The following is a 19,214-nucleotide window of genomic DNA, read 5'->3' as shown; positions in this document are numbered from 1 at the left end:
GGGAGCCAGGGCTGGCAGGCAGAGGCGTGCAGCTGTGGACTGGAGCAGCGACCTCTGGGAGACCAGGGAGAGCAGAGCAATAGGCAAGGGAAGTGGGGCAAATCAGCAAGGAGAACCCAAGTGATGTCTGCCACTTGTGCAGTGACATCTGGGGTTCAAGGAAGAGTGGAGCAAGGGGCCAGGCAAGAGATTGTGTCTGGCCATGCTACAACCTAGGAGCTAGGTCAAGCAAAGGGAGGTCTGGGCATTCTGGACAGGGGACCTCCCTCAGCAGTGCCGGATTGGCTTGCATGGATGGTGGTTGTGGAGGTACCTTCATCGCCTCCTCCTCCTCCTCCTCGATTTCAGCCTGTGGCTTCAGAGAAGGTAACAGCTCCACCTTGTCCTGCTCAGGAGACAGTTGGTACTTCTCCCTTCAGTGCTGGAAACAGCAGAGCTGCTCCTGCCTTCTCCCGCTGTTGGAGCAGCAGCTCCAGCCCGGCCACACTCACCAAGGTTCATTTGCCCCTTTAAAAACCATAGACCCAGCACACGGAAATTGATTTAACATGTGCCTTTTAACTCAAAAATTGCTTTCTTAATAACATAGCCCCATTGCAAAACGAAATTGGATGTTTTTTTTTGCTCTTTATTTTGTTTTTGTTATTAAAAAAAATAAAATAAAAAAACACCTAGCTCTAATGAGCACTAACTATACACAACACAGGAACCTAACTATAAAACAGGACAGCTAAGCGGTTTACCTGTAACACAAAACAAAATAAACAGATTAACACAAAACACTACACAAAGGTTTAACACTAACTTTTGTTTTTCTTTACAGTTGAACACACTCCCAACTGGGCTCTGCACGCTTCAGCAGCCCAGAACCCTGCATCTGGCACTAATTTGCAATCATAGCCAGGTGTAGGTGATCATTTCCCAAATGGAGGCTCTTCAGCCCCATGGCCTTCTGGGATCTGTAGTCCTGTGCTCCCCAGGACTACACTTTCTCTGCTCCTGGTTTCACACATCCTTCCCTTTGTGTGAGACACACTGGCCATTCCAAAGCCACCTCCTCCACTGAAACACAACCACCCACCCTCAAGTTCACAAATGTCAATTTTCGACCTCTTCCATGGGCAGACTTGAGGATGGGTCGGTGACCGGGAGCCAGGGCTATAATTTGTTACATTATATATATATATAATGTAACAAATTTGCTGCCGTCTTCCTGGATAATGACCTTGCTTGGTGTAATATTTAAGAATAATTCCAAGCAAAACAGTACTTATAATGAAACACGTCAGGACGTGGCTTTATTTGAAAACAAAACAACTGCACTGTTGGTGCAAACAAAAACAAAAGAAAAGCCTAAACCCTTTTTGGGTCTAACTAAACAGTAAAGGTGTCCCTCTCTAAACAAGGACAGGCTACTCCTGTTTACCCCAAATTACACACACAGGTCATTTATTTCTTTATTTTTTTCCTTACTTTCGTTTCTTTGTATACAACCAACTCCTCTCAGGCTGTCGGCAAGTCATCCTAACATTTCCCTTCCCCCTACCTTTTCAACTTTACCACTTTTAACTGCCAGACAATTAGACAATTAAGCTACATTGGAGATAATTCCTGACATCAGTATGTTCCCCAGGGTCTTAATGCCTCCAAATACTCTTTCTGACATAATACCTTTTTTTTTTTTTCCAATCTAACATAACATTGCTTCTTTTAAACCCAACCACTTTACATTAATTTGTTAACTATAATTTTATTTTTAAACATATTACCTTATCTACATACTTTGTTTACTATCCAGTTGGTTTATGTTGTCTTTTCACACTTTATTACTTTTGTTTTATTTGAAACATCTCCACAACCTTTAACCAGATGAAGTGTGCATTCTTTACACCCACGTCCCCACAGCTGCCCAAGTTTGATCTGGAATGTACACTCCATCACTATATATATATATATGTGTGTGTGTGTGTGTGTGTGTGTGTGTGTGTGTGTGTGAGTGTGTGTGTGGTGTATGGTGAACCTTTAGGCAAGGGAAGTCCCAGCAATAGGACATGCTCACTTCATAATCCATTTTAGATATATTTGTCCCCATACTTTTAGCACTATACACACTTTTGTATCACTTCTTAAGCTCAATACTGTACTTACAATTGTACTTGTTATTTTAGCTCACTGCAAGATACATGTAACTGAATGCTGGGAAAAATGAGCAATCACCAGGTACCCATAGCAACAGATATATCAAGCTGAGAGGGTTAGCAAGAGTGCAGATTCAACTTTTATATCTATTTTGCCATAAAAAAAAACATAATATAATGCTGTGAGAGTGAAACCAATAGGACCTATTTTCAATGGCAAAAAAATATATACAAATGTGAGCCTGATATATTTTAATATACTATTGAATAGGTTATCAAGCAATCATATTTTGTATACTCTGTGTATTTCCATTAATTTTAACATTGACCACAGTACATGATCAGCTAAGGTTTGTGGGAAGGAGGTCCTTTATTGTTTCAGTTAGCTAGAAAATGTGTGATGTGACCAGTCTGGCCAAAAAATGTGCTCTTATTATTAATTATTCAGGCACAGAGTGACAGTTCTGTAGCCAAGAATTACAGATTTTTATTTTGTAAGAAATATGTTAAATGCATTTTTAAGATTGTATGGCAATGTAATTTCAATAATACATTTATACATTTTAACTGACTGCAGTGCATGAAAGGATACCACTATCTCCATAGGTTTGTAATGCAAATTTCTCATTTAAAGTTGAAAAATTAAACTGGCAAACCCAGAATAATATAAATCCAGAGCGGTCCAGGGTCAATATCTCATTTATATGTAATATTGTATAAATCACACTGCTCCTATTTCAGAATTTAAATCTTAGAAGAAAACATCTGTGCATCTCCTGTTGGCAGCCACAGAAGCCAAAGTGGCAACTAATAGTTATTTCATATATTTCATTTATAAGTACATAGACACCCACAGAGCATACAGTTGAATGTTTCCCTGTCTGTCTTTGGACCTTAGGATTATTGTTGGATATTGCGTTGGATTGTTTGACTGTACAGTATATGAAAGACTGTCTACATCAATACCCAGTGCTGATTCATTACCACACCCACTCATGTCTCAGAAACAGAAGATGGTAAATTTCATGCAAAGAAAATGCATGAAGCAATTTACATGCGACTACAATACAATTTGTGCACTTTTGGCATGAATAACTGCACTATGCCTAAAAAAAGAAGCTAGGTATGTGTTAGAGAGTACATACAATAACTACGACTCAAACACCCTCCTCAAAGTTTGTATTTGGTCCAAACAATTTTTTTTTCTCATAACTGATTATTATGTCTTTGCATGGTGATCTATGAATATAAATAGGATTCTGCTTGAATGTACCATATACAGATTTCAGTATAATGCTAGTTGAATATTAGAAACCTATACATTGCAAAAGAAAATGATGCTTCATGATTTGAGCCCATACAATGTTAACTCAATGATAGAGAGCCATTTTATCAGTTCTATAAAGGCCTTTATTTTATTATTTCAAATGTTCATGTATAGGACAATGTCCTGGCTAACAGCAAACATTTGATCCTCATGTCATAACATTCAATAAGCTCTTTAATGAAAACACATGTGTATAGCCTCTGTGGAAAATCGGATTGATTGTCTTCACTCACCACAATACGGAAAATTCCGCTTCAGGAAAAAACACTTTTCCAATTAAACATTGTCATTTAAAAAAAAAAAAAAAAACAGATTGTTCAGATAGTTTTACTTTTATCATTAGTAGGCCCTTTTCATAAAATTTTAAGGCCTGTTTTTATAAAACCCATTTTCACTAATTTAAATTTGCAGATCATTAAACCTTTTTTCAACTGTTTGCTAGACGGTTTATTAATCTGTTTTTGTTTTTCAAAGGACTTTTTAGCCTAAAAGAATGTATATAAACACCCTTAAATAAATACATAAATGAATAAACAAATCCTTAAAACTGTTTGTTTTGTGAATAGAGCACTATGTGTTCTGTGTAACCTCTTAATGCTATATTTTCATTTACTGTACCCTTAGAAGAAAAAAAAAAGTTTTCATGCTGGGGCCTAAGCATTGATTAATCACAAATTCCAGATTGCAGTGTCAAATGAGACTTGCATGCTCTAAAGTCTCTGCTCAAACATCTGGATTTGTAACTAGGTGCCCTGCAGAGTTTTTGTAATAATTTCTCAAGTTTAGGCTGATTGATACACTGCATAGGTGTTGATTGGCTACATCCTTTCAGAGAATGTGAACTGCCTATGAAAGTTGTTATTCATGGTTGGATACCAAGTGTTTCTGACTGACTACTTGTTAAACAGGTTTGCTGGTAATAAGAGCCTAACATGTGATGTTTAGCATCAGTAGTTAGCAACAAAGCAGGTAAGGTTATTCTTGTGGTTGTGTACAATGATGAACAGTAAATAATTAATAATAAAGCAAGATTACCTTCAGGTAAGAAATTAAGTCAAATCACCATGGGTGTAACCATTACATCCGGGTTGCATCAGTAGTAAATAAATGATCAGAACATCAGGTACAAAGGTTCATGATACAGTATCACACTGGTACTGATATGGAATGGTGCTACTGCTTAGCATTGTGATATCGTTGGTATGTGAAAATATCACAATGCTATTACTTGGTATCATTCTATTAGTGGCTCAATGCTGCAACTGTGCTATGCTGTAGTTTCCCCTTTGTTTAAAACCATTACATAGTCATGGGTGACAAGAGTGGATCTCTCCAGTACGTTTCATAATTTTCTTTGATTACAATATTAGTGAGCAGAAGTATTTTCAACCTAATATCATTTCTTGTTCTAGACCGTAATATTGAAGAAACACAAAAGAAAAAAAAAACATGAAACCATTCTGAATTGTAAAGTAAATAATAAACACGATTACATATGAAGACACTGCTAATCTAAATCACGTATGTTATGACATGACCTTAATCTAAAAAAAAAACTTCCTTACAACTCTGCAGTTATTGCATCTATTGTCTCTTAACAAAGAAATCCAAATTGCTTTTCAAACTCATTACTTACTTTGATGTTGTAAAAGATGTAATTTCCCACATTTCCTGCTGTGTTCCTTTTAGTATAACACCTTAATAATAAGGGTCATTTTACTGTTCAGCCTGCTTAGGGTGAAAGCATTACACCAGCCTTATGTTAATTACAATTCTTTTTGTATAAAAAAACCCCCCAAAAAAACAAAAAACACAGTTATTTCCTGTCTTACAGAACAAAAAAATACAGTACTTCCAACAAAAGTGTATCAACTGGAAATAACTTTTTATGTACTATACAGTACATATTATATGGAGTGTCATCCTCACAATCATATCATTGCATGTTAAGTAAATCATAACTAAATGTAACAACACTTAGTTAAGGCTTTTGTTTTTTGAAGTGGGAGACTGGAGATACTGTGTTTTGCTTTTCCATAGGGATTTTTTTTTTAAAATGTGTTCACCTGTTTGTTGCTGGCTGGTGAATAGGCATAGGCTATACAAGAAAATACAGTGGCGTGCTGCAGGGCTTTTCCAGATGATACTTTAAAAATCAAAGCCCTGGAACATTTTTGTAGTATCACATAGAAGATGGACTTTCAGCCCTGCATACCACAATTTATATCCTATAAAGCCAAATTGACCATTGTTTATTGCATTCTTCCTTCAATGCACATGCATTTAGAACAGACTGGAAGTATGCCAAATAATGTTCTGGAAGAAAAGGTGACTTGGTGGTTCCCATGAGAAAAGAGATAAGCATCACATGTAAAAATAAAGCTTACAACCTACAGTTGTGACAAAGAGATTATTTCCAGCAGAACTGTAGTGCTAAGAAGCATTCCTTGTTTCCATGGAAACTTCACAAAAGTAAATGTAAAACATTGACCTTCACATATATCTGACCTCTAAAGGGCTGAACATATCTAAATACCAAAGGGTTGCTAAGTCAAAATATGTAGGTTTTTAGGAAAAAAAAAAAGTTCTTAATAGCACAATGACGACATTTGAAGTCATGAGAGTTTTTACAATGTTTTTGCCGTACTTTTCAGGAAATGCATTGCTATACTGGTCTGAGTTAGGAAGAAAAGTCGGCCACACCAATGCTGATTACTCAATTCATAGTAATTTAGGGGAGGGGATTATTAAATGTCCGTGGTTACTAAGCAGGAAAAGAACAACTCTGAATATCGTGAGGAAATACACGCACACGCACACACACATAAAAATATATAAAATAATACTTCTACTAAGTACAAATTTTACTACTTAAAACATAGATATGAGTAACATCTAAATGTTTTATTTAATCACACTAGTCTATAAAAGTATGTGGAAAATGTGGGAACACGGGGGGTTACACTACAATACAATAAAAAACGTTATGATCCTTAGGCCTATATGAATATAAGATTGAGAACAGGGGGGTATGTAAAAATACATACAAAGTTCCGGAGCAGCTTCATGCACTGGTAGGTCTATAGGTGGAGTACCAGGCTGAGCATACTATCCTGTTCCTGTACACATCTGCCGGTCCCTATACCCTACCTCTGCTCCGAGAAGCCAGTGACTGGTCTGCAGCTGCAGTAGAAGTGCAGTTTTTTCTGCTCCTGGCTCTTGCTAGACTGGCCATCTACAAGACCAGGAAGTGTAAAATCATCGAGGAGGGTCTCTTTGACTGTGGAGCCATGTTCAGGGCCCTGGTCTGGTCCTAGGTTAATTTAGAGCACGCCCACGCGGAGTCTGCTGGCGACATGTGGGCCTTTGTCGACCAGTGGGCTCTGGGTGGCATGCTCTGTACCACCATCCTTTTTTGTCTGAATATTTAATTTACAGACTTTTTGACCTTTTTTTTTTTTTTTTTTTTGTTTAAATTAGTTAAACGCCTGCCTATTTAGCATCCTCTTTTATGAGAATGCTAATTTGAATTTTTTTTCTCTAGCCGTCACTTGACAGCTGGAGTTGATGATGTCCTTTATAGGCATTTAGATAGGACTACTACTACTACTACTACAAATAATAATAATAATAATAATAATAATAATAATAATAATAATAATAATAATAATAATAATATGAGGCTAAACGTTTGGTTAGTTGTGTTTAAGAACATGCATTTATACAAACATTAATAACAGTCTATTCAAGAGGTTTACATTTGCAGCATGATTTGCGTTCTTTCTTCTCTCTCTCTCTGTCACTCTCTCTCTCTCTCTAGTATGGCTTTGCTGAGGAATAATGTGAGATTTCGCCAGTTAAACGGGATCTTGACTGCTGAAATCTCGTGAGACACAAGCACAATTCCTCCTCCAGTTTACATGGGTTTTTACAGCTATTGTATACAGCTAAAAACTAAAAGGTTTTTAAAGCGATTGACCCTGCCCTTAAAGTCACGCTGATCAAAGGATGTTCTTTTGTTGTTTCAGGATGTATTCGCGTGACAACGTCACACAGTCATGACTGTAAAGTAAATTTTCATGTGCATGTAAACCCAGCCTGTGTTAGCCAATTTGATTTTTGTTTTACAAAAATTGCTCTTAGGCATAAACCATTTGGTAAACATGTCCCATTGTATATAATAACACAAATCAATCAACAAGTATGAGGATTGGTACTCTATTCATTAAACAGGAAGATAGTACAATCGCCATGATTTTATTGCACCAACCTTTGCCCTGTTAACCCCTCCAACACAGGATGTGTGAGAATGAAGGTAGAGCCAATAGGATACATAATTTAGACAATGTTTGGTCAGGAGGATGTTCTCAAGCTGGTGGCTAAAAGGACGTTCCTTTCCTTTCAGAAGTTAAACAGTGATCTTTGTTCATCCCCTTAAACATCTCCATATCAGTCTTTATAGACTGCAAGGGCCTTGTTCCATTGTCAAAGGAATCTGGCACTCAAGAAACAAAGTTCTGTCAGCCATGTGCTTCAATTGTCTGAGCCCCCTTGTTCAAATGAAGTGTACTGTGTGGTGGGATTTTTAAAGACATTATTGATTTATTTTTAAATGTTTTATGCAGAAAAACAGCTGCGATAATACATATCACTTCCAAGTATGTCCACTGGGAGATTACAGAAAGCCACAGAAGTCAGCAATAAGTTACATTATATAGTTTCCATCACTAGAAAAATCTGAGTGCACTTAAATTAAATGGGTTTGCATAAATACTCTACTGTTGTAAAAAAAAAAAAAAAAAAAAAAAAAAAAAAAAGATCTTTAGAGTTTTCTATAAGGAATCTGGAACAGTATCTTACCCAAGTTTAACAGTAAAGTCAATATACAATATTAGCAGGTTCTAGTATTATATTTCCAGCTGCCACAGAAAGTCGGCAGACTTTCTGCTTCTCTGGCTGATGCAGCAAACAGAAGTGTCGGACAGAGTATAAGGTCAACATCTTCTCAATTGCAATCCAGGTAGCATTATGTCACTTGGGTGACAGCTGTAATATTGTCACAGCTCTCAAAAGGCTTAGAAAGCACCCAGGCTTGAGAAATGCAATTTATTGTTTGGTAAGAGTTGTCAAGTTAAAGTGGAACAATATCATAGACTGGTGTAGGCAGTGTGACAGTCGTGACCTTGTGACAGCAGCTTCACTGGAGCTGTTTTAATGTGCCTGCTTCCCTCACCTCACCTATATGGAACCTAGATAAAGGCTTTCTTTTCCATTGACATCCTGGTGACTAATCACAGAGATTGGACTGGTACCGTTCACTCAGCAGAGAGAAATGTCTTAGTGACAGGCCTAGGACTTAAGAGAGAGAAAGCAGTTAAAAGCAGGGTCCACTTGTGTATGTATCTCTGGTCTACTTGGTTGGCCACTGTATGGCCTCACTGACCTTTCAAACAATGTATCCCAAGTCCAGTCATGCAAATTATACACCAGGTACCAGTACATGTAATATTTTCAAATGATGGTACTTGTGAGAATGCTAATGAGGGTTAAGAAAATGTTACTTATGTATTTACTTTTTTTATTTATTTAACAAACCATGGTAGTCATTAAATGTTACAACTTTTATGGTAAATTCATGTATTAAATTATTCTTGAGATATATTGCATGAAGTACTGCAAGTGCATAGTAAATACTCTTAAAAGCAGGATGACAGTTGAGAAAAATAGATCCACTGATATATTGATTTAATTATTTTCCCACAGATTAATGGAGTCTTTGCAGTGGTTTGGATGCTGATCAACATTAATCTGTCCAATCTGTGGCTACTAATACAAATGCATAAGACAATGTTCCCTTCACAAACAGCCATTATTTATACTAATTGGGCCTTTGCTGAGGTAAGGAAAACAAGTAAGCACTAAACTGAGTTATGTATTAGTGAAAAGTATACAGTGCGTGTTTAAATAGTGAGAGGGGGTGAAATCCTTCAGAAGTTCAAAGCTGAGTTTGCATTTTTCTTTTTTTCTCTCCAGCTGTCTCATCTTCAGTTCTGTTGGAGCTGTACTGTAGCCCAGCTAGATTTTAAAAGGGTTTGTTAGAGAAAATGTTGCTTTTATTAATTTCTTTTTCACCAGATGCAATGGTAAGCCAATGGTCTTGCATTGAGGGGCAACAGTAGTACCAAGGTGACTGCAGTGGTATACATTGTACCACAGTATCAATGTGGTAGCCTAAAGTCAAACGCTACTGTAAGAACCAAAAAACAAAAGTGTGACACTTGCAGAACATTTAGGAAACAACGGCACCTGTTGCAAGTCATTGTGGATAACTGAGAAGTGATACATGATGAAGAAAGTGCAATTCCCTTCAAAAGGCCTGACAGAACATTTTACACCCTGCACATTTTCTGGACACCGGTGTAAATTGGTGTTTTTATTACTTGTGGAGCTGGCTGAATGACATGATTAAGATATTGATCAGAAAAACAATGCTGCCTCCAATGCAACCTTGATTTGTCACTTTTCACACCTGCTCACATTCACACTGCAGGGCATTGGAAAAGAGTTACACTTCTGGTCTTATTCTGCCAGATCTATAAAGTACAGTTAATAATTTAGTCATTATTGAAAAAAAAACAAAAAAAAAATTAAAGTACAGTTAATAATTTAGTCATTATTGAAAAAAAACACACACACACACACACACACACACAAAAAAAAATCAGAATAATTAGCCCTGTTCTTGGAATAGGTTTGAAAACAAAAAGGACTGGTAAATAAATGACCCTTGATTCAACAAAGAGTTGTTTCATTCGGTCAGGGATAATGCTAACTCTATTGGGGTCAGACTTTATATATAAAGGCCTCATTCAGTGGTGGTGAGTCTGACTGTGCAGTAACTGAACTTAACACAGCCACCATTAAACACATATGATTAGTCAAAGAGAATAAGTACAATACTATTCATCTTTTAAACCAAACGCTATACAATGAAGAAAAAAATCTGAGTAAAAGTTTATATTGGAAAGAAAATATGATTTGGTAAAAATAAAATAAAAACACTAAATGTGCATTCTAATATATTTCCTATTATAAGGTGAATGAGGACAGAGCTCTTTAAAAATAAAGTAAATCAGTAAGAAACATTATTCTCCACTGTATGCAAATATCCATAACAATACAATCTCATCTGGTAAAAGCATGGCCATGTGGTTCACAAGTTCCTGAGTGTAAAGAGACAGCTGGCTTTGTGGGGTATCAGAGGACACCCACTGACCTGTTCTCCTGAGCTGTTGTGGGTAATTGCTGTGGTGAGGAAATGTAATTGGACATTCTACATTGGGCATTAAAAGGGGGGGGGGGGGTTGAACAATCTACTTTTTTTTAAATAAGGCAGTTGTTTTATTTTTTATTTGACTGATTTTAACAACAAAGTCAATGCTTTTCATTGATTGGTGGTTCTAGTAATGATCCACTTTTTCTCTCAACCAATCAGGTAAGAAGCAGCATGTCACACCTCTTTTTCTGTTAAATTACTTTGAAAATATTTAATCTACTGCAACTAATAATAATACTACTAAATAATAATAATAATAATACAGTACGTCTTCTGGTGTATAGTAGTCAGAGCCATCAATGGAAAGAATAGAAAATTCATTTATTGATAGCATCTCTACTAGGCATCTTGGAAATGGTACAATATTGATTCTCCTCTTGTACAATCTTACAAAAGAAACATTGTCCTTTAACTGTTCACTTTGTCCCATTCAATTTTGGTTCCCCCGTGCTCGGAAACAAGCTGTTCCTCTATTTCGTAGCTATGTGAAAGAGAAAGCACACAGCTGGAGGTGGGTGGACAAATGGAAATGGTAGAGATGGGTGAAATTTGCACAGAATGGCACATGACAGAAAATAAGATGTTTTTACTAGAAAAGCTTTATGTCACCCCCAACCCTTCCACAACCTACAAATCTAGTAGACTCATTCAGCTGGATGCTTTCAATCTCACATGGGACTGAGCTCCCTGATTAACCTTGGGTGACTATTCTGTATCCTAATGGCATGAATTGGGCTTTCTTTCAGAATACATCTAAGAATAGACACAAAGTAAATAGGATAGGAAATAGGGGGAGAGGAGACCTGGACTTAATTAGACAGTGTGTGTGTGTGTGTGTGTGTGTGTGTGTGTGTGTGTGTGTGTGTTTGTGTGTGTGTGTGTGTTGCTAGTACAGTACAGTATATCTTGTCTCTAGGTGTTGTTCCATGATACCAAAAATGTAGGTCATTAAAATATAATATGTTTTTTATAGCTTCATCCTGACCTCAGTAGCTTTCAGAAGTCAAGCAGCCTAATTACTTGTATGGGGGACCTTCATGAATATCGTGAGTGTTGGTGGCTCTGGGGTGGGGGAGTTCAACTAATGCCCTCAAGTCTACACTGCAGAAACAAATGCCCTTTCAATGAAGAGCATGTGTCATGGGTAAACCCCCAAAAGATCAAGTGAATCTGGTCCATTTCTTTACCCTAACTATATTCTCAAATGACAATTCATTTTTCTTCCACATGAGCTAAATCCATAAAAGAAAACCTGTTAATGCAAGGGTTTAACATTTACGTGATGGTTTCATCATCAGAATCAGAGCAAGTAGCTGCCTGCTGTTTTAATTTAAATCTGGTTTCTGTTACTGACATTGTTTTGTGACGTTGTGCCTGTTGCCTGGTTACCAGGTTGCAGTACAATAAAATAAAAACAAATAAAATAAAAAATGAAATCTGTCTGCCTTTGGGTGAATAAACACTAATACATAATACAATTATTATTATTTTTTTAAACAAGCCGAATTCAAACCAGAAATAGCTTACTGCATGGATCAGTTCTGTACACACATATACATATACACATACAATACTCACAACTGTGTGCCTCTTATCAGGGCGATTCATTAATTCAACACCTGGTCATCAAGTTCGTTCTACATGATTAAATACAGAATCCAGATATAGCATATGATATTGGCAAAACATGTTTCTTCTCTAACTAGTTGGTCATCTATCTTGGACCAGGTTTAGTTTTTTTAAAGCCCCATCATATTATAATCATAGGGCATCTCAGTATGTTCTTTGTTACATTAAGCTATGCCGTTTAAATTAGAGAAACCAGCCATACTGGTCTGCAGTATCAACAGCTTGGCAAAGACCCAGATGAGATAACAATGAGAACAAAATATTTTTCAGGGATGGTAACATCACATAGAAGTAATACACTGAGGCCTTTTGCCACATAGATAGCAAATTAAAAACAAAACAAAACAAAAAAAGATTTCACTGCATTACATAAGTCTATATGAAGGTTGTAGGCAGTGATGGATGAATACTACTTAGGCTTTTCAGGTCTAAAAGGAACTGGGTGACAAAGTTGATCAGTTCACAGATAACAACATTTGCATATTATGTCTGGCACTAAGTAAAACAGCTCAAAGTATACAATGGCTGTTTGTACAGCACACTGTGATGAAGTGCCCATCATTGTGTGTATTTTCTGTTATATATTGCGTATGGTGTGTTAAATGTTGGTGTATAGACATTGGTACCCGGGATATAAATGGGTCTGTATAACACGAGTGTTTAAAATGTATATTTGTATTTAGGCACGAGGATTGCATAGCACTTCACGTGCAAGTAAAATGTAATATGTGAGCACGGGGAATTGCACTTTATTAATTCACTTGCAGTTGTACCGCGACTCCAGTTGAATGATTGATTAGCAGTCGAGTCTCGGTACAGCTGCATAAAAGCAACATGTTTTCACATACTCGGGGTTGTGTGTTCGGTGAGTGGAGAACGGGATTGAAGACGGAGGTAAAGAGAATAATAATAGTAATCGTTAAAAGAAGCTCACCGTGTTTTGTCTGTATGGTCCGTTTTGTTTGTCTGTTTATTTTGGCTACCAGTGCCATATCCTGTGTATTTTTGTTTGTTACTACCTTTTTATTTTCTGTTCTGTTTATTTATTAAATGCTGAGCGAAAGCATTCACTCAGCTCCAACAAACTCCACCTCTCTCTGTTGCTTATTTCCTGGCTCTGGTCTTTGTGACACACACCTACCAGTGATTACACTATGTAACACAATTTTTGTTCCTGGGTAGTAAGTGTTATTTCCTAATTGCTTATGCCTCAAAAGTATAGAAAATGGCTATTATTCCCCACAAACTTTGCTTTTGTGACCAGGACAGTGATATTTCAAAATATCGCTATTTCCAATGGGAAAATGGGCAAATGTGTGTCTTTTCGTTCACATAAAGTAAAAAAAAAAACAACATATGAATCCAAATTAACATGTATTTATACTAAAGTAATACAAAAATGACTACAAAAGATTTAGAAGTGAGTAGTTTTTCGAGATTTACGATTATACAGTATTTACGAAAAGACACACATTTGCCCGTTTTCCCATTGGAAATAGTGATATTTTGAAATATCACTGTCCTGGTCACAAAAGCAAAGTTTGTGGGGAATAATAGCCATTTTCTATATTTTTGAGGCATAAGCAATTAGGAAATAACACATACTACCCAGGAACAAAAAAATAAAAAAATAAATTTATTACAAAAAAGCAAAAGCCTAAGCGAGACACCCTATTATTCACCAGTGTCTGTGAGGACACAATGTATACATGAAGAACATACACACTATTTCAATATAGATTTATTCTAAAAAGAAAGGATTCAAATTGGGCCATTTTTATTGGGGATGACAAAAGTAATGATAAAGTTGACTAGAAGATTCTAATGCTTGTCTTCCATAAAACAAAACAAACAAAATCGTACTTTGTACTGTCCCACCTACTCTGGCTGGCAGGTTGGGATGGCAGTTTAAAGGTCAGATTGTCACATGATTTGAATGGGATAAGTAAGGCTGATCTTTTGATTGCAAACATAATAACATACAGTAATGATGGAAGAAAATTAAATTAAAATGTAATTTGAAGCTACGTATTACTTAATAAAAGCACCACTATGACGTCACTTAAAATCCAGTAAACATTTTATAACAACAGAAAAAGCTTTAGTTATCATTCTAGCATGTGGTAAATGAGTAGGACTGGCAGTTTTACAAAGCTTTTATCATATAATGCAATTTAGTTCTACCATAATATTAGCTGGAGATGCAAGTTATACATTTAGACAGCGTAACAGATTGGGAATGGAGTGTGCTCTTAAACCTGAAATTTGCCTCTCTTCTATATATATATATATATATATATATATATATATATATATATATATATATATATATATATATATATATACTGTGATTGATTGACTGCATGTGTACTGTAACAATGAAATGCTTACTCCTTTAAGAAAAATAAGGAAAAGAGAGCCTTATTTGACTGGCAAAATACCTCTGTCTGCTCTTCATGTCTCTTACAGCAGCCAGAAACCCTGATCCTGCTTTCAAAGTAGTGTATTTGGTTGACGGGTCAGTCCATAAGCGTGGGGTCTTTTGTGTAAGTGGTCTGTCCCACAACTGATTCATTTGGTATACAGATGGAATCACTGACATGTACTGTGAAATATATACAAGCTGCAGCTCAATTTCAGTCTTGAGACAGCAGATCTGGCAGACTGATAGTCAATTTATTAGAGGTCTGTATCTCCATATCCAAGACTAATGGCGTTTCATGAAGAGCGGTCTCAAAAGAGATGACTCTTTAGACATTTCTGGAGAAAAGAATTATCTGCATATTTAATGAATAATTGAGGAATGGTTATCTGAACAATTTATGGTAATGACTTATTATACATACGCATACTGTTAAACACACCAAATATCTATATAAAAAAGAACAACCTTACAGTTTGCAGGCCCCTGTCCTGCTACATCTCTTACAATATGTACATATCAGTGCTTGGAAATTCTGGGCTATGATTGGTTAAAACCTCATCATAGGAGCAAAAATAGATTGAACTATTGCCCTTATCCTTATACCACAAGGCAATAGTCACCCTCTTGCATGTGATTGGGTCACATCACTGTCTGTCCCACCCCTTTTCAAAAGAACGCCTTCCACCTCCACTCCTAACAAGAGACAATGGCTGAATGAAAAAACAGCGATTCTGTGACTTAAAGAAAATTAATTACAAACCATACTACAAAAGAATGAAAAAAAATTTTCATAAATTTTTTATTTATGTTATTGCATTGATAGTAGTATATTACTTCACTATGTGTACCGCGGTAAAATATTCGTGCCAAAAAATGTTAAATTTTTTTATTTTCATACACAAAAAATGCATAATAAAAGGCTTGAAAATATTTATGGCTTTAGAGTATATAAAGTCATATTTTCTATCCAACCTTGCCTCTCTTAGTATTTTGATGGACTCATATATTAAATATGTACTGCATGCTCATTCATAGTAGAAAATGAAATGCCCCCCCCCCCCCCCCCCCCCCCCCCCCCCCCCCCCCCCCCCCCCCCCCCCCCCCATTATAGCTCACTGTCGGTAACAATAGTTTTCCTTCTAGGCAATAATTTTCACTATGGCCCTCCTCTCCAGTCCATATTTTCTCTCTCTATATACACACACACACACACACACACACACACACACACACACACACACACACACACACACACACACACACTGCTGTGCAAAAGTTTTAGACATGTTGCATTTTTCTACTAATGCAATATGAGCAACAATTTATTCAAAGCCTCAACTAGTGTTTTCAACTATTATCAAGCTGTCTAACATGGATGAGCAATGCTTGAAGAAAATATCCTTAAGGAATAGAAAGAAGGCAAGTGTTGAATTGATAACAGAACTGGCAGAAGGCACAGGTGTCGTTGTCCACCTTTGACCATTGTTCCATAGTCCAATTTCTGTGTTCTTGTGCATATTTTAGTCTTGTTCCCCTTCCTTAACAAAGGTATTCTTACTGCAACACATCCTTTAAGTCCTGATTTCAAGAGTGACCTTCGTACTGTTGATTTGATGGACAATGACACCTGTGCCTTCTGCCAGTTCTGTTGTCAATTCAACGCTTGTCTTCTTTCTTTCCTTAAGGATATTATCTTCAAGTATTGCTCATCCTTGTTAGACAGTTTGATGGTGGTTGGTGGGGGTAGCGCTGGTGGGACCGGAAGTGACGACACAGACAGGCAGGAAACAGGAAGTGCGGGTGCAACCTGCAGACCAGCAATGCAGCAATGCAAATGCAGCATTAATAACGAATAAACTCAACAAAATGGTTGGCCCTAAGCCGCAGATCAAATTAATGGTTGTAGTATTTAAAAAAAACTAACAAAACAAGCCCCCGGAAATACCAACAATGGGAAGCCCAGATTAAAAATAAACACAGTAAACAAAACAGTCCCATGCACTCATTAAAGCAGTGGTTCAGCAATCAAGGCAGTTCCAGCCTCTGCCACGTCGTGGGTGGTGGCGTGTCTGTTAGACCTGGTTTCCTCCAGGTCTTCTACGGCTCACACCAGTGCTCAATCCACTGGGGCAGGAAGGGATCCACCAGGGTAGGGAAGAGAAGTTCAGGGTTCTGGAAGACAACTCACAATAGCAAAACACACACTCCAACAACATGGCTCCTTACAGGTTGCTATCCCAGGACAGAGAGACTGGAGCAGGGGAAGAGAGGCTGCTTAAATAAGGCTGAGCTGATTGCCTGGCCATGCTGAGTCATGCTGCTCAACATGGCCGCTGCCTTGCCAGCACCGCCAGTGGTCGGGAGGGTGCATTACAGCACCCCACAGCACTCTCCCAATGACAGACAGCTTTTTTGCTGTTCCAGTCCTGGGTTTGTCAATTACAGATGATGTTTCTCTGTATTTGTTGATTATGCTTCGGATACCACACCTTGAAAATTGAGTGATGCTAGCTTTTTCGCTCAACATTTTTCCTTCTTTATGCAAGTCAAGGTTGTTATAATAATAGAAAACACCAGTGGGGGCTTTGAGACAAGACAGCCGTATTTTTCTAAAAAATATATTCAACATACTTCTTGAATATGAACAATATTGTAATGGTAGTCACACATGCATTATGCATTATAAAATCCAATCCATCCAATCCCATTTTGCATCATTTTCATTCTTAGAAACCACAGCGGGATACATTTACTTGGTCTGTGACAGTTATTGAGAGTTTGGGTTGGAAAGAAAATTGCTCTTGTTAGTACAATGGAATGTTGTTTGCAGTAAGTAACTCTATTTGTTGACCTGATAATGATTGTATAGCCTATTGCTTTTGCATTTTAAGAAGTCTTCTAGGAATTTTACCATAACGTATCAAGGGGATATACAACCTGCCCTAGAGATCAAGGTAACCTAATATTGTCTGTCTTCCTCCCATTTCAATAAAGCTAGAATACAATGCTGTGTAGCATTTAAATGTACACACAGTAACAAGTGAGATACAGATTGTCAGCATTCAATGAATGGTGAGCACCTTGAAAAAGTAATTTTCCAAGCACCTTTGGCTAGATCCATGAACAAGCATGTCTCAACTATGCAATTGTATTAACAATAAGTATGGATTGGACCTCTTTATATTCTTGGATATCCATGTGACAGCTATCTATATAAATTACCAAGTCCAAACTGTGATGCAACTATTAAAAAAAAAAACAAACAAACAAACAAAAAAACCATCTACAGCAAGGGATGGTTCCTACCAAATTATTGCACTGACACTGCATTGACACTGTGTCATAGGGTCAGGAGTTAATTTGTGAAACGTTTTATATCAATGAGAGTTACTCTCACAGAGTGGCCAGGTGTTACAGAGATATGTCTCTGTTACACGTACGTATGGTACATGTCCTGTGTGTTATACGCGTCCCATATGTAACCCCTGTAGTATCATTAGAATAGATTTTTTTTCAAGTTAAAAACAGTTCTCAGTAATGTCCTGAAAATATGATTCTTTTTATACTAAGGGTAACGTATCGTCGGTCAACTGGGTAAGGACTAAAATGTATTTCAATTTTTACCTTTGTGGACTCTCTACCAATGGATACTGGGTGACCCCGATTAGTTTATTATAATTTTAGACCTTACCCACTGAAAATGAGAGTCTTATTTCCAACCCTGTAAAGGTCAGTTTATTTTTTTATGTACTGCTTAATTAAAACATGAAAAGCAATGCTAATTTGGATTTGATGTAGGTAGTTACAGGCACAGAGTAAACAAACACATGATGTTGTCTCACAGTTGGTAAGTGCAAAGAGAGAAGAAACTTACATAGTGATCTTTGTTGCCTTTCCCCATAATTGTACAGTTTTCTTTAACAGTGTTATTCCAAATGTATTTGTTTTTGCATTAAATTGCCATTGATAAATATTTTCATATTGTAAATACTTATGTTTTAATATTACGTTAATCCAATTGATATCAAAAGGCAATTATATGATTGCTGTAAAATAAGGCTCACATGCAACAAAGTTGAATTGGGGCATAATCATACTACCTGTATGTGGCAAACTAAGTAGAGACTACAAACAAAGGCTGTCTTCCTGGGAGCCACATTCATCTATTAGTATTGACAAATAAGACAAGTTCTACTTACAGAAGTATAGCAGGCATTTTTTATTATTAAGGAGGGCTAATACTCTTATGAAAGGGTTCCAGGCAGCAACCCCATTAGTGGTGCATTAACCTCATTTCATGCTGTTTATATATACTGTTTGAAAAGCCCTCTGTCTCAATACTAGCAATTTTCCACTTTC

The sequence above is a fragment of the Polyodon spathula genome, chromosome 10 (assembly GCF_017654505.1).
Source record: "Polyodon spathula isolate WHYD16114869_AA chromosome 10, ASM1765450v1, whole genome shotgun sequence".
Taxonomy (NCBI): domain Eukaryota; kingdom Metazoa; phylum Chordata; class Actinopteri; order Acipenseriformes; family Polyodontidae; genus Polyodon; species Polyodon spathula.
This window is presented reverse-complemented; position numbering follows the sequence as displayed.